Consider the following 17,110-nt stretch of genomic DNA (forward strand, 5'->3'; position numbering starts at 1 on the left):
TTCATCCATCCATCCATCCATCCATCCATCCATCCACTCACTAACTCATTCACTCTGTACTCAGGGTGCCGACACATCTCCAGCTTTCTTCTATGGGCAGAGGTTGCAGCAAACAAACCAAACCAAACCAATGTTCACCTTCGTTGGACCTTCAGTCTTTGCTGGGGAGGGGATAATAAACCAAACTGCATGGACCATGTCAGATGGTGAAGGGAGGCAGGGTGGCTGCAGACAGCAGCAGTGCACAGTGATGGGTGGGTGGAGCTGTTCAGACCTGGCAGCCAGGAGGACTCCTTGGAGGCGGTGCCAGTGCACAGAGATAAGAGGGTGGAGCCCGTTCACGCCTGGCTGCCAGGAGGACTCCTCGGAGGTGGCGGCAGTGCAGAGATAAGAGGGTGGAGACTGTTCACACCTGGCGGCCAGGAGTGCCCCTCGGACGCATCCGCAGTGCAGTAGAGGCCGCAGTGAAATAGGAACAGACTCCATGATGTCCAGAGACAGCAGAGGGGACAACAGGAGGGCCTCAGAGAGGGAACCCCCTCGAGGGCAGAGGGTGCAGGGGTGCCCGCTGTGGGTAAACAGCCCCCAAGGCTGCTCCGGTGAGCATAGGTGTTAGGAGCATGGTGATGGGTGTAGGAGCCCAGCTGGGAGGCGGGTGCCTGGGCCTGAGTGCAGGTGGAGCTGGTAAGAAGGATTCGGAGTCTGGGTGTTTCAAGGGTGGAGCCCCCCAAGGTTTCCCAACCCAGTGAATGTGAGCTCTGAGAAAGAGGGGCCACGAGTATCCCAGTTTTGTGCCTTTGCCGGGGATGGTCAGGAGCCCTTTGGACCTCCAGGAGTCACACTAGAAGCTCATGAGGTCCGGAAGCCGTCACGCAGCAAGAAATGTCATTTAGGAAGGGGGAGCAGGGCAGGTGCCTGGGGACAGCTTTACTGAGAGAAGATTAAAGAGCCGAGGGCTGGACGAGTCCCTCGAGAGAGGCCTGCTGGGCATCGTGGTAGAGAACCAGCAGACATGGGCCCGGAGTCGGGGGAGCTGGGGCTCAGGAGACAAGCCGAGGGACTTCCGGTAGGGCACCCCCACGGCCTTCGGCTTCTCCATTTGTGAAGCTGGACTGAGGAGCCTCTCCTGCCAAGAGGTTCTGCTTATCCCAGCCCGGCCTGGAAGGACAGGAAAGTCGAGGAAACAGACGCAAACCTCGCAGGCGCGAGGCCCAGGGGAAGCGCAGAGAACCTTCTCAGTCTGTGCAGGAGCCACCGTGTGACTTTGCCAGGACAACCTGTTGGGCGCCAGGCTGCTGAGCCGGACGATCTGCTGGTCACACTCACACCGACCTCGGAGTGTTTCAGGAACGAGCTCAGGCGTGCAAGTGGGCATTAGCTTGTGCTGAACAGCAGGACAACGCAGTTATTCTCATGATGGTAATTTAAGTTTGAATTCTACACTTTTTATCCCCGTTATTTACCAGAGAATGTGGACGTCTGCTCTGCGTGGGCCTCTGACACCGCTGTCTCTGGCCATCTGTTCTCCTGTGTCCTCCGGTACAGCCTGGAGGAAGTGCCATGTAAGTGTAACCGTCATTAGTGTTTCGGCCTCCACCATCTCCTTTCTGCCTCACATGGCGGCCTGGGCCCTGAGGACACAGAACAGCTTAAGTAATGGACTGTGAACCCCCCACAGCGGCCCCAGGGACTGAGTAAGGGACTGTGAACCCTCGACAGCAGCCCTGGGGACATCACTTTCTTTCACTTCTTCCCTCCCCCTGGGTACCGCAGGGGCCCTGGCCTCTGGATGGGAGCCGCCCCTGCAGGGGACCCCAATGCCATGAGATGGAACCATCTGGAAACCTTGCTTCTCACACCGGGCCATCTCTGGGGGCAATTTCCCGGCTTCCTCCTGTGAGGTCCAGGTTGGGGGATCAGGCTGCGATGCTGCCACTGAGGGCCCTTGCTTCCTACGTGACGGACATCTCGCCTCCTCCTTCTCTTGTCGAGCCTTAACAATGAGAGTAAGAAAAAGTAGGCTGGGCGCAGTGGCTCACGCCTGTAAACCCAGCACTTTGGGAGGCCAAGGTGAGTGGATCACAAGGTCAAGAGATCAAGCCCAACCTAGCTAACATGGTGAAACCCCATCTCTACTAAAAATACAAAAAAATTAGCTGGACGTCGTGGCGTATGCCTGTAATCCCAGCTACTCAGGAGGCTGAAGCAGGAGAATCGCTTGAACCTGGGAGGCAGAGGTTGCAGTGAGGTGAGATCGCGCCACTGCACTTCAGCCTGGCGGCACAGTGAGACTCTGTCTCAAAAAAAAAAAAAAAAGGGAAAAAGTAAGAGTATTCTTCAATCACTCTGCCAGAGTCTGCTCTGCGTCACGGAGGAGGAGACTGAGGTCTGGATCGGGGTGCCACCGACTCACAGGAACAAAGTGATGTGGGGCCACAGCAGGAATAAGACCCGGTGATTCCAGATCCTGCTGGATTATTCCAGATCATTGTCATCGGCCTCTTCCATGGCAGAATTCTCCCTGGTCCAGGAGGCATTTCCCAAAGCCACCTGGGAGGCCTCCGAGGCCTGGGGTATGGCGGCTTGAGACACCCCAAGAGGGATTGTCTCGGTCACTGCTCTGCAGCTGTTCATTGATTTGAGTACACGTTTTAGTTTGAGGTCATTGTAGAGCCCTGTCTGGGTGTAAGAAATGACACAGAGGGATCCTGTTCACGCTGCGTCCGGTGTCGCCCGGGGGGACATCTTGTCGGACAATAGCAGAATGTCACCTCCAGGATGTCAACAGCGACGCAGTCAAGACCCTGGACGCCCATCATGCAGGGTCCTCTCCTGCTGTGCTGCTGTCTCCCCAGAGCTGCATCGCCACTGTCCCACCCCGTCCCCTCCACCGCCCGTGGCAACCTCTCATCTCTCCTCCATTTCCGAAATGTCGTCGTTCTTACGTCTCTATCAAGGACCTGGGAAAAATGGGGGGAGTGTAAGTGAAGCTCAGGGCGTAACTGCCTGGGGGTACTGTGCTGCATAGACATGTCTTTGAGGCAGGACCCCCAGGGCAACAGTCAAGGACAGGAAGGGAGGATACGTGAGTAGTTGATGTGAAACCTGCACGTCCTACCCGCTGTGTTCACTCTGAGGAAGGCTTTGACATAGAAACAGAAGCCCACAGAACTACCAGCAATACCAGGTTTACTGTCCATAGTCGTCGTTAATTTCCTCATTGATCTGGTGAAAGGTATGCTTGACCCTGGCTTGTTTTTTTGTTGTTGTTGTTGGTTTTTTTTAGACGGAGTCTCGCTGTTGATGGCCAGTGCTAGAGCGCAATGGTGCGATCTCAGCTCACTGCAGCCTCGGCCTCCCGGGTTCCCGCAATTCTCCTGTCTCAGCCTCCCGAGTAGCTGAGATAACAGGCGCCCATGACTGTGCCTGGCTATTTTCTGTATTTTTAGTAGAGATGGGATTTTGCCATGTTGGCCAGGCTGGTCTTGAACTCCTGACCTCAGGTGATCCACCCACCTCGGCCTCCCAAAGTGCTGGGATTACAGGCGTGAGCCCCAGCACCCGGCCTGCGTGGCCCTGGTTTTTCACTGAGACACTCTTTTGTCCAGCATCCCTCCTGCTAACCATGTCTACAGTGTCCTGTGGAAGATGGTGACTGGGAAGTGGCTCTGCCTGGCTATTGGATCTGCAGGGCTGTGACCGTATTTTGGGTTGTTTCTTCATCTTTCTCCCTCAACCTCCCCTCACCAAGTTCTCTCAAAACATTCTGCTGAGTGATATAGTTCAACCACAGAGTTCCCTTCCCATTCTAATTTTTGGTTTTGAATTAGATCGCCTGTTTCAGGTTTCATTTTATTAACAGGATGAGGTAAAAGAGCCACTTTGTTTAAGTCTTGAATTTGTCAGAAAATATGTTCACGTCTACCCTGAAAATCTCACATGGTTGCTGCTTTTCTATTTGCGTAACTGAATTATGGCTTAATTGATTTTTACTGGGAACGTTTTAGGTTATGACTTTTATGCGCCTTTGTCCTGCATTTGGGTTTTTTATCTTGTGTGTGTTGTTTTGACTTTTGACACTCGGGTTTATTGTGGGAAGAGGATCCTAGGAATGGTTTTCAGGCTCAGTCCAGCCTGTTTGCTGTCTGGGATCTGAGGGAGGTTCTGACCATTGCGCGTACCAGTCCACGCAGGTTGGGAAGCCTGTGCTGTGTGCAAACCCCCAAAACCTGCACTAGGAGCAGCTGCTGGCCTTGCCTGGGCTTAGAGAGATTCTTCGCCGTAGCTCTCCACTCAGGTCCAGGATTCAAGTTCCATGGTTGCCTGTCTCCTGGCTCACGGGAGCGGCGGGTCTTAGGGGCACCTGGCATCTGGGATCCCAGGTGGGTCACGGCAAAAGGGAAGTGCCTGGCAATGGGGAAGAGGAAGGAGGAGTCGAGAGAGGCACAGGGACAGGGGGGAGCTGGGTGGGGGAGGGGAAATAGAGTCACAGGGAACCCAGGAGGAGGGTCCCAGCGAAGAGTCCAGCCTGTTGCTGCTGAAGGTTGTCCAACTGCTGATTAGCTTTGGCTAGATAATTTTTTTCTAGTGAATCAGAATTTTAAATCAGATTTCCTTTGGAGGCCTCCAAATACCAATCGAAAATGGCTGCCCCCTGGGCCTGAGAAACCCTATTCCCTTGGTAAAGTTAGGGCGTTTAGAAAGACGGGCACAAGAATTAGGATTGTAAGGAAAGTGCCTATGAGAATAAGGGCTGTTTCCTGGTGAGGAGAGGAGGCAGGCCCAGAGCCTCCTGGTGAGGAGCAGAGGGAGACCCAGAGCCTCCCAGTGGAGGAGATGAGGGAGGCCCAGAGCCTCCTGGTGAGGAGAGGAGGGAGGCCCAGAGCCTCCCAGTGGAGGAGATGAGGGAGGCCCAGAGCTTCCCAGTGGAGATTCAGCCCCCCCTAGTGAGGCCTCCGCTCCTCCTGTCCTGAGGGTTGCAGGCTCCAAATGCAGACCTCCACTCTGTGCCCCCAGCAGGCGGAAAACCAGAGGAGACATTCTCCCTGGATCACAGCCAAGCTCTCAGGATGCAAAATTGAGATAGAAGGAGACGCTCAACCACTCCCATCTGCCACCCCCACGTGGAGAGTCCGCGTGCGTGCCCGCGGTGATGAGCACTGTAGACCTGCTGTGTGTGACACCAGGCCGGGCAGGTGTGGGGGGCAGGAGCCTGCGCACCTCGGCCTCTCCTGCGGCAAACAGCACTTTTAGGCAGCACAACACAAAATGCTTGCCACAGACAACAAGCACCAGGGTAACAGAAGGAGGGTCCTGAATCGACAGAGGACGCCAAACAAGCAGGACCCAAGCTCAGAACCCAGCCTCAAACCAGGACTGAACGGCGGAGGGCCCCAGGCAGCCTGAGTCCTGACCTGGTGTTGACGCTGCCCCAGCTCAGACACCCGGGCGCAGGGGCCTTTGGGGGCTCAGGGCCCGGCCAAGTGGCTGGGTCTGCAGGGACGGGCAGCGCAGTCGCTGTCCAGCAAGACCTCCGTGGGGACAGAGAAAAGAAGTCCACCCTCCAGAGAACAAGCAGAGGCGTTTACTCCGTGCTTCCTACAGCAGGGAGTCCTCCATTGTCCCTCTGCCCAGCTGAGACCTAACGACACTTGACCATGGAACAGGGACGGCTCCCGGCTCCCCTGATCAGAGGCCAAGGCCTGGGGAAGCAGGGGGCCCGTTGGGGGTTCTCTGGTTGGTTCTGAGTTGAAAGTGCAGACAGAAGTTAAGGCAGCTGGGAGTCTCTGCACACGGGCTGATAGCAGCAGACGGGTGGACGCCCTCCCGGGCTGTGATGTCCACAGTGTGGTTTGTGGATCAGCGTCCAGCCATCACATGCAGGTATCGTCTGTTCCTGTCTCCTGTTCCCTGGACCTTACCCTCCACTTTCTAGCTCCTCCCCAGTAACGATTTAAAACGTTGCTGTAATTTCAAGCAGAAACTTTATTGCCCTCATTAGCTCTATTTATTATATATTGTTTTGTAACTTGTTTTCTGTCTTTATGAGTGTGCATACTTTCCATTTTATGGGACATCCTTCCACAGCATCATTTTTATAGAGGCACAATATTCCATTTTATGAATATGGGGTTTATGAATGAGTCAGATATAATACTTAGGTTGTTTCTAATTTCCATTATTATAAACAACACTGCAATGAACATTCATGTAACTGTATCTTTGCATAATCCATTAGCAGATCTATCAATATCCCTCAGAATAAAATTTCTTGAGCATAATATAACAAAAACTGCTAATGGTTTGAGACTTTTTAAGGCTTCTATTGCATATTCTCAAATCTCCTGCTGGAAAAAAAAATTGGAAATCTCAGCCGCACTACATGACTGTGCCACTTTTCTAAAAGCCCTGCTAGTATCGGGTTTAAAAGAAAGTAGAAGAAAAAGAGTGGGCATTGCTCTTCACTGCTCACCAGGACTGGTGAAATCCAGTCCCTCCTTGCTGTCCCTGACCCCTTCCATCCATCACGCAGCAGCGAAGGAGAACCGGCCCTTCTGAGGCTTCTCAGCCAAGCAGAGTAAACACACAGGCTCCTTCGGTGCCCCAGGCCCTGTGTGCTGCCCACTTGCCCTGTGTGCTGCCCACTTGCCCTGTCTGGCTCTCCTCTCTTCTCCCAGCATCTCGTTCCTTCTGTCCCGGCCTCATTGGCTGCTCCTGGACAGCTCAATCTCAGCCTTGGGTCTTTACACTGAGTCCTGGGTGCCCTGGAGTCACTCCCCACCTCCTCTGCCCTCCTTCCTCCCTCCCTTCATCTGCCCAGATGTGATGTCTGCATGAGCACAGGTCTAGCAGAGAACTTCGCTCACTCGCCACCCGGTATTTTTGTTCACTTTTTCTTTCTTAGCATCTCCCACCAACAAATTATTGTTGGATTTGTTTATTTCTGTGTCTGTTGCCTGACTCTCTCCCTGCCTGCTTGGAACGCCGGCTCCACAGAGCAGTGCGGCATCCATCTGGCACCTGGAGCCACGCTGGGCTGGAGGAGGTACCTGGTCCAAGACTCGGAAGATGAGTGAAGGACTGAAGGAAGGAAGGAAGGAAGGAAGGAAGGAAGGAAGGAAGGAAGGAAGGAAGGAAGGAAGGAAGGAACGGGACTTTTGTCCATTGTTCTATTAGAGTGTTTTCCCTTTCTTTTGATTTGAAGGGCCCTCTATTTCAATAATAAACCTTTTCTGGCTGAGTGTGTCATTTCTTGTCTGTTATTTGTCATGTTATTTTGGTAATTTTTATTTATTTGTTATGCCAGAGTCAAATTCAGCAGAAATATTTGCTGTTTTCTGCCTTTGATTTAATTCCTAACATGAAGACCACAACAGGTGCATGTCAGTCATCATATCATTTTTTTCTGATTCCTTTGTTTATAATGAAAATCATGACTCGTTCTCCTTAGGACTATAGAGTGAGGGTGCGCCCGGCCTTCTGTGGGTTAATCGTATCTGACATTACTGTACCTGAGGCGTCTCTGAGTCTCTCCTGTGCACTCCAGGAGCAAAGCAGGTTCTATCCACAAATAGCCCTGGGGCCCCGTCCCGTCTCCCTCCCGGGGAAGGTCCTTGGGCATCTCCTGTCTCCAGCTCCCACTCCCTGCCCCTGATGCAGGAGCCTCCGCGTGTCCAGGGCTGCTGTCTGTGACCCCGTCCTGTGTCTGCAGGTGGCAGCCCCCTCTTATCAGAGCAAAGGCATCCTGTGTCTCCCTGGTGCCTGCATCATTCCAGAGACCCAAAGCCACAGCTCCCTGGCTGCCCCGCTTAGAGCTCTTTCCTCTTAATTTACAAATCAAAGAATCAACTTAAAACACAATAGCTGACCTGAAGCCAAAGAATCTGCCCACCCCAAGACAGGGAGTCCCAGAGCGATCCTGTCCCAACTCACCTCCCACCCTCCCCCACCCCCACCGCCCCAGTATGTCAGGCTCAAGCACTCACCGGGCCACGGACAAGGCTGATTTCTATTTTCCAGACCCCGTTTGACTCTTTTCTCATGTCCCTGACAACTCTTCGTCCCTTTCAAAGATGTCCCAGCAGCTCTGCTCTGTTTAATTAAACATCTTGAAATTAAGTGTTATCGTTTTCAACACAACCCGAATGGTAGTTTCCATGCAAACTCTGCACCGCTTTCCCGGGGAAGTTTCCAGGGAGATCTCCCACGGACCAAGTTGTCCAGGAGCTCCAGTTAGCTTTGGGCATGGCCAAGGGGTGAATGCATGCTGCAGGGTCACAGGGTCTGGTCATGCTGGGGTCAGGGAGTGCATGGAGTGGGGGTACAGGAGTGTTGGAGCTGGGCTCACAGCTGTGCTGGGGTCCACTGGTGCACAGAAGGGTGCAGGGCTGTCGGGGCTGGGTTCACAGCTACACTGGGGTCAGTGAGTGCACGGAGAGGGGGTGCAGGGGTGTCAGGGCTGGGTTCACAGCTGTGCTTGGATCAGCAAGGGCATGGGGGGGCGCAGGGGTGTCGGGGCTGGGCTCACAGCTGTGCTGGGGTCAGCGAGTGCACGGGGTGGGGGTGCAGGGGGTGCACAGGAGTGCAGAAGTGTCAGGGCTGGCCTCACTGAACACACATGAGATGTTTGCTGGTGAACAAAAGCTTCAGAGTCACAGCCCCAGTCAAGACTTCACCCCCCAGTTTCTCCTGGCCAAGCTTTCTGTGAACCTCATGATTGAACCCCTTGCAGGAAACTCCTCAAATGCTTTTGAAAAGGCTTCTTAGGAAGGGCAGAAGGACAGGTTTGGCCCCGTCTACAAGACCAGTTCCTTTTCCATAAAAAGGAACTCAGAGATAATGCTAAATATTTCTGAACAGGCAAATGTGGGGGTATTGTTCATCTATCTGTCCAACAGATTAATAGACAAAAGATTCCTATTTGAAGCATTATGTGTATCTTAAAGTGAAATTACTAGAGTACTCTAAGTCAGAAATGCTCACCAACAACATGCATCACCCAGCTCCCACCCAGGGTTAACCAAACATACCAGTGTGAGCTTAGTCCACGGCAACAGAGCTCAGTTAGTAATGAACTTGCTGGGTGACAAAAGTAGAAGGAATAGAAGTCATAACCAAGTCCCTGCAACAGCACAGATGCCCCAGCACCAGAGGTGCTGGTGCCTGGCTGGGTGCTCAGAGCAGCAGCAGACACCAGCCAAGGGCCCAGGGCCCAGGGCCCAGGACCCAGAGAGCACACTGCGGCTCTCATTCTGTGTACGGTCACTAATTGTGATGATTTTTCACATCTCACAAAGCGATGACCTACGTAAGGAACTCTTAAGCCTACATTAAATGAAGTTCTTCACAGACCCGCTGAGAGCGGACAAGATTTGGAGTCCAAGCTTGGGAGTCAGGCCAAGGCTCTCACCCTGTGGGGCCTGGAAGACTTGCAGAGCCCCAACAGTGGGGTGTGCAGGCACCTGGAAAGGGGGCTCAATGTCTTGCCATTACGGGTTCCCACACAGGTTGCAGGGTCCAGGTACACCTCCAAGCAGGCCCCTTTCTGTGCAAGAAAGGCCCTCACTTGGCTCTGCTGCCCCCGCGGGAGGCACTTTCTGCTCTGTGGATGTGAAGATGTTGGCCTGGGACAAGCCACTGGCTTTTTGAACTGCCCCAAGTCTCAGCGTCAGGACCATGAGCTTGAGGGAAGTGTGAGGCTGATAGGGGGTCTACCCTGCAAAGCAAAGAAGCATGTTCATGTCGCATTCACAACTGCACTCTCAAAGGGAGCACAGCCTGAGCAGCTGAGTCTCGAGGGCCCCAGAGTCCTGAAGCATCAAGACTTGAAGGTTGCTTGCTGCTGCAGCAAAGCTGAATGGTGTCAACACTAACCCTAATGTCTAATCCCAACCCTAACCCTCACCCCAATCCTAACCTCTAACCCCAACCCTTACCCTAACCCCAATCCTAACCTCTAACCCCAGCCCTAACCCTAACCCCTAATGCTAACCTCTAACCCCAACCCTTACCCTAACCCCAATCCTAACCTCTAACCCCAACCCTAACCCTAACCCCTAATCCTAACTTCTAACCCCAACCCTTACCCTAACCCCTATTCCTAACCTCTAACCTCAGCCCTAACCCTAACCCTAAACCAAACCCCAAGGTCAAGTCTGTGGTGGAGCCAGTGTCCCTGGGAAGAGGACAAGCCATGTACCTCCCATGCCTTCAGCAGGGACAGGAGACCTCAGGAAAGGCCCTGGAGACCAGGAAAGGCCCCAAGGACACCTTTGTCACATGGCCAGCTGGGTGTCCTTGGAAGTGGCCTCTTGTGTGCACCATGCAGGGGGTGTGTGGCTCATTCAGGCTTCTTCAACAACTGTAGACAGGTCAGACAGGTCCCAGACCCCCACTACCAGCTTTGAAAACCTTTAAGAAAAACAGTAGACCAAGACAGAAACTATCAGGCTAGACACAATTTAGCTTTCCTTCTTGCTTCTAAAACACTGTCTTTACAAAGAAAATTACCTACATTCAATAACAAATAATAATTATAATAATAATAACAATAATAACAAATGCATTATTTGAGGAGATCCCAGTGAAGTCCACCCATATAACATTTATTTTAAATTCAGTAAATGTTGGATCTTGGGTAACTTTTTACTGCCCACAGCTTCCACATTCTCATCATGGTTCTGACGAGGCCGGCGTGTAATCCCTCAGTCCGGTGTCACCACGATGGAGTTGGGGAAACGATTACCCCCAGGCCCGCTAGTTTTCTGCGAGGAGTGTTCATTCTCAGCCTCACAAATCTGCAGGGTGGCCGCAGTTCTGTTCCTCCAGTTCTGGGCTTTTCTGGGCAGCTCGGTTGCAAAGCTGAAGGCTGAACTAGAGTCTGGACTGTAAGGTGCGATGGGAAGTCCAGGCTAAAGGGAGGCAGCTGTCCAGGCCGGAAGATGGTGTGTGTGCAGAGAGCCAGGTAAGCACGGCGAGGGGGACTACAGCTCACGCCACGCCCTCTAGCACTCGACTAGCAGACACGTGACCAAACCCAGATTTCCCAGGAGGGAAAATGTATCCCATGCACAGCAGAAGGAGGAGGAGGGGCTCGATATTTTCCGAGTGATAGTTACATCTACCGTTTGGATCATGCATCTACACACCAAAGAATCAGGTCCAAAAACACCTGCCATGGAAAGCTAATGTGAAGGAAGCCGCCGTCTGCCAGGAACCTGCCCTACATCAAACACCACCTGCGCCAAATGGTACCTGATGCTCCGTGGAGGTGAAGGCACTGACGTTTTAGAACTTGCTCAAATGTGCAGACGTCACCAGGATGTCACACCAAAGCTGTGATGCTTTATTGCTGACACAGGGTTATTCAAAATAAAATGCCTACGAAAACTGAAAAATCCATAAAAATATTAAACTTTAAAAAATGTTTTGTTATAAGTAAAATATACATATGTGATTTACCACCTAAAAATGTGAAACTTTATCATTGTCAGTGATAATCAAATACTTCCATTTTAAGCTGTGCATAGTAATTTTGAGATCGTTATTAAAAATTGTTTAAGTTTGGCCAGGGGCAGTGGCTCACACCTGTAATCCCAGCATTTTGGGAGGCCAAGGCGGGTGGATCACCTAAGGTCAGGAGTTCAAGACCAGCCTGGCCAACATGGTGAAAACTTGTGTCTACTAAAAATACAAAAATTAGCCAGGCATGGTGGCGGGTGTCTATAACCTTAGCTACTCAGGAGGCTGAGAAAGGAGAATCGCTTGAACCCAGGAGGCAGAGGTTGCAGTGAGCCAAGATGGTGCTACTGTACTCCAGCCTGGGCGATAGGAGACTCTGTCTCAAAAAATAATAATAATAAAAATAAAAACTGTTTAAGTTCTATTGGTAGTGTCACTACAATGTTTTAAATTTATAAATTTCATTGCAAATTATAGGGTACATGAACTCTAAACAGGATTACAGTTTACATTACCAGAAAAAAATCAGCTCAAAATCCATCATCATATATGAAAATGTTCTGGCAAAAATGAAAAGTGTGCAAACGTCTCCTTGATTTTCAGCAAATGCCATGGCCGAGCGTTAAACTTTCAGGCCCTCGTTACTGTGTCATTGGAAATGCCTCTGCAGTTCTAAAGTGGCTGATACAGTAATTAAACTGAAGACTACATTGCCTTATAAGTTGACGGTTTGGTGTTATTGTCACTAACTAGGATGGTCTCAGAAATCAGCTGATCTGCTGTCTAATGGCTGTCAGAAGTGAAGGTCTGAGTTCAATTATTCTAAAACAAAAACAGACATTTTTGGTGTGAATCCTTCAATATGTAATTGGACTATATCTGGCAACCCTCCACAGAAGGTCAACTCAATTAGCCACCAGGGACACCCGTCCTCGCCGCTCACTGCAGAGCCACACAGCCATGCCTGCCTGGTCTCCTCTTACCTTCGTGTACTTAAACTTACATTTTTCCTCTCAATCGATTCATTTCATGTCTTACTTTTATTATGAAGAAAACTTTATATCACTGTGAAATTACAGGCTTGATGCCCTAGTTATATTCCTTGTAATACCTTTTAAAATAAAATCGTTAAATTATTAAGATAAGAAACAACTGCCCCTGTGCCCCAAAACCACCCCTCCCATGCCACCCCGGCCCTCCTCTTTGGAGTGTCCAAGACCCACCCTAGGAACAGAAATCCTGCCGTAAGCACACCTCCTACGTCCGTTCCTACAGGCTATGTCATCCTCTAGATTTTCTATCCAGGGAGCAAAGTTTTGGTCTCTCAGATAATTGCTTCTGCCTTGGTGTGGGGCCCCCGTCATGGGCTTCAGCCCAAAGACTGGGGGCAGAGTAGGGGGGACTCTGCTCTGGGACCTGCAGCAAGGCCCAGGTGCTCAGCCCTCCTCATGCATCTGCTGGGCTCTGGAGAGGTGGGGACACTCCTACAAGGCACTGGTGACAGGGAAGCAGCAATTCCGAAACAATCGGCCAGGTCTCCCCCAGGACGCCCTGGAGGGGTGTGTTCCCCTCTGCCGTGTGCTGAAGTGCACTGGCCTGTGTGTAGGAGTCGGAAGGTTGGTGTGGACGCTGTGGAAGGGTGTGTGTTCCCCTCTGCCCTGTGCTGAAATGCACCGGCCTGTGTGTGGGATTTGGAAGGTTGGCGTGGACGCTCTGGAAGCGTGTGTGTTCCCCTCTGCCGTGTGCTGAAATGCACTGGCCTGTGCGTGGGATTTGGAAGGTTGGCATGGACGCTCTGGAAGGGCGTGTGTTTTGCTCTGTGATGTGCTGAAGTGCCCTGGCCTGTGTGTAGGATTCAGAAGGTTGGCGTGAATGTGCGCATTTTCAGTTACAAGAAGATTCTGTGCTGCTTTCCTCCCTGTCCTGCACTGAATGGACCACGTGCCCACAGATCCTGCCCACATGCCCCGCCCAGCCTCCTGCACTGAATGGACCCTGTGCCCACAGGCCCCGCCCACGGGCCCCGCCCACAGGCCCCGCCCAGCCCCCTGCAGTGAATGGACCACGTGCCCACAGGCCCCGCCCACGGGCCCCGCCCACAGGCCCCGCCCAGCCTTCTGCACTGAATGGACCACGTGCCCACAGGCCCCACCCACAGGCCCCGCCCGGCCTCTGATGAAGCCTTGGTGCCCTGGGCTCCTGCCGCCCCTGACGCAGGCTCAGCTGGCTTCTGACTCCTGTTCCTCTGGAACTGTCCCGGGACAGGCAATGCCGGGTCGGCAGCCACAGGGCCTCTTCACTCCGCTCTGCGTCCGGGGGGCCGGCCCACCACAGGGTGGTGCCACGCGGCTCTGAGTTCACTAGGCCCCCACCTCACTGCGTTCCCCACCCACCCCACGGCTCACCGGGACCAGTGCAAGGTTGGCTGACGTTCAGCTTTCCCCAGGGTGGGTCTTGGAGACTCCAAAGAGGAGGGCACAGGATGGCACAGGAGGGGGTTTGGGGGCACAGGGGCAGTTGTTTTTTATTTTAATAGTTTGATGATTTTATTTTGAAAGGTATTACGAGGAATATAACTAGGTCCTCAAACCTGTACTTTGGCTTCTCATCTCTGCAGTGGTGGTGGTGGTGGTGACAAGGATGTGTTTTGTATTTCACTGATTTCAAATGAGCCTGGGAAGTCCGGATGTATTTGGTTGATGTTAAACTTTTCCCCCAGTTTCCCACTGGGCTTTCTGTCTTTTTCTTTCTGAATGTAGGAATCGCCTCTCTAGTCGCGATATTAGACCCTCTGTTTTCGTTCAGCTGATCATCGGGCCACAGCATTGCCTACTGGGGACAAGTACTCAGTGTTGCTGGAACCCGGGTGTCACCTCATGGTGTCCCATTTTCCCTATGCTCAGGCCTCAAGGATATTCATCCTCATGGTCTCCTGTCAGCTTAACGTTACGCCTTGTGCATTCAGGCCTGAATCCACCTGAGATCCCTGTTAACGTGTGAGATCAGGTAGGGATCCAGGTGTCCTTCCCTCCAGAGTGAGCCGGGATCACCCACAGGACCTTCTGGGGGGTCCTCCTTGCCCCAGTGTATGAGTCAGCATTCTCTAGAGGGACAGAACTAATAGGATAAAAGTATATAAAAGAAGTATATAAAAAGGGGAGCTTATTAAGTATTAACTCACACGCTCACAAGGCCCCACCATAGGCCACCTGCAAGGTCTGGAACAAGGAGAGGCAGTCCGAGTCCCAAACGGAAGAACTTGGAGTACGATGTTTGAGGGCAGGAAGCATCCAGCATGGGAGAAGGATGTAGGCTGGGAGGCTAGGCCAGTCTCGCCTTTTCACATTGTTCTGCCTGCTTTATATCCTAGCTGCGCTGGCAGCTGAGTAGATGGTGCCCACCCAGATTAAGGATGTATCTGCCTCTCCCGGTCCACTGACTCAAATGTTAATCTCCTTTGGCAATACCCTCACAGACCCGCCAGGATCAATGCTTTGCGTCCTTCCATCCAATCAAGTTGACACTCAGCATTACCCTTCACACTCATTAATTTGTGTTGTCACCTACAGGTCCTCAGTATTTAGGTTTATACCATTGTTTATGCCATTATTATCATCCTCATCATCATTATTGGGATTTTGGAGAACTCTTTTTTTTTTTTTTTGAGACGGAGTCTCGCTCTGTCCCCCAGGCTGGAGTGCAGTGGCCGGATCTCAGCTCACTGCAAGCTCCGCCTCCCGGGTTTATGCCATTCTCCTGCCTCAGCCTCCCGAGTAAGCTGGGGCTACAGGCGCCTGCCACGTCGCCCGGCTAGTTTTTTGTATTTTTTAGTAGAGACAGGGTTTCACCGTGTTAGCCAGGATGGTCTCGATCCCCTGACCTCGTGATCCGCCCGTCTCGGCCTCCCAAAGTGCTGGGATTACAGGCTTCAGCCACCGCGCCCGACCAGAGAACTCTTAACATTGGGTAAAGCAAGCATTCTTTCTTGGTTCTCTTGCTTTCCAAGCTGGCTTTTATACCCACCCCCGGCCCCAGCTGAAGTGTGTGCATTAGATCCCCGGGAAAGCCTGGCTGGACTGGGTTCGGAGCAGCCCTGAGCCTGGGGGACTGCAGACGGGGCTGGCGCCCTGTACACGTTATGTTCACCCATCCGGGGTCTTCCTTCAGGTCCCAGGATTGAGTTTTAAAGCTTTCTGCACACTTTATGTAGAGATTTTAAATATGGCTTGTGTATCCTTTATACAGACTTTATACTTGCTTTGTGCTGTTAATGGTATCTTATTTTACACCATATTTGTCGGCAGCAATCAGTAACTTGCAATCCTCCCACTAAGGTAAAATTTAAATCTACTAATCCTGACTTCTTCTTATTGCCAAAGTTGGGAGGATTTATCTCTTGGCCTTCTGAGACCATGTGTCAAGCTCACACTGATAGGAGCACAGGCTTTTTCATCAAATGAATCCACCAGCACCACCACAAGATCCAGGTCCCCCACCCCTCTGAGCTCCCCAAACCTTGCAGATGTTTGAGGCAGGTGCATCTGACACCAGCCAAGCTGTTCTGGAGACTTTTGTCCCAGCATCCAGGTTCTTACTAGGAGATCAAAGGAAAGTTGGGTGGGGCGACCTGAGGCCACACAGAAAACAACATATTCCACAGCAGCTCAAACCAACAGACACAAAAAGGCTACTCCCTGGAGGTATGTGCAGAGATTCCGGGGAAACCGTCTCTCCCACAGTGAGGGGAAGGGGCTGTGTGCTGAGGAGCCCTGAGGAGATCTCAGCAGAGCAGGTCTGAGCAGAGCAGATCTCAGCAGAGCAGGAAAGCATCTCCTCTGAAGCAGCAAGGGTCCTGCCGCCGAGCCCCATCCCAAGTCAGTGAGTCCCCTGTGAACACACATCTGCTCCCAGGCGCCCGTCCCAGCACGGTGACTCTGGTCCGGAGGCCTCTGGTCTGAAGATTAGCCCCTCAAAGGAGGAGCCCTTCTCTGGGAAGCCTCAGGGAGGACCTCAGTGGAGGAAATCTCCCCCTCAGAGTTCCCGAGGGCTGTGTGCTGCCGTTTCGGGACCACTCCCATCCTGCCTGGCATCACCTCTGTGTGCCTGTGCCCATGGCCTGAACCGAGACCGGATTCACAGCCTGACTTCCCGGAGTTCACGTCCCTCCTGGATTTCCGGGAGGGCCAGGCGTCGGCCCTTGCCGCTTGTATGCTGCCTGGCATAGGTTCATTTTCACTGCTGGAAGGACGCAGCAGACCACATTCCGCCTGACCCTGGACGTGGTCACAAGGTGTGGAGGGCACATCTACCTTCCTTCCTTGGAGCCAGCCTCTCAGGGTCTCTCTGAAGCTGGGGAGGAGTTGGAGTACAAGCTGAACCCGGAGTGTTCAGGAAACTGAGGGGAATTCCAAGCGTCCGTGCCCCTCCAGCCCAGGCACCTCTGTGTGAGCAGAACCTTTTGCAGTCAATGGACAAGGTGGGGCGTGATTTCTGCCGGGTCAGCGTGGACCTGCCAACTTCAGAAGCGTGTCCTGATCCATCCTGGAGCAGTGAAATCGCATTGACGTGGCCACACTGCCCCAGAGGATAAGGAACGAATTTTAATTGTATTGTATTGTATTGTATTGTATTGTATTGTATTGTATTGTAT

Source organism: Piliocolobus tephrosceles, chromosome 19 (genome assembly GCF_002776525.5).
Source record: "Piliocolobus tephrosceles isolate RC106 chromosome 19, ASM277652v3, whole genome shotgun sequence".
NCBI classification, from domain to species: Eukaryota; Metazoa; Chordata; class Mammalia; order Primates; family Cercopithecidae; genus Piliocolobus; species Piliocolobus tephrosceles.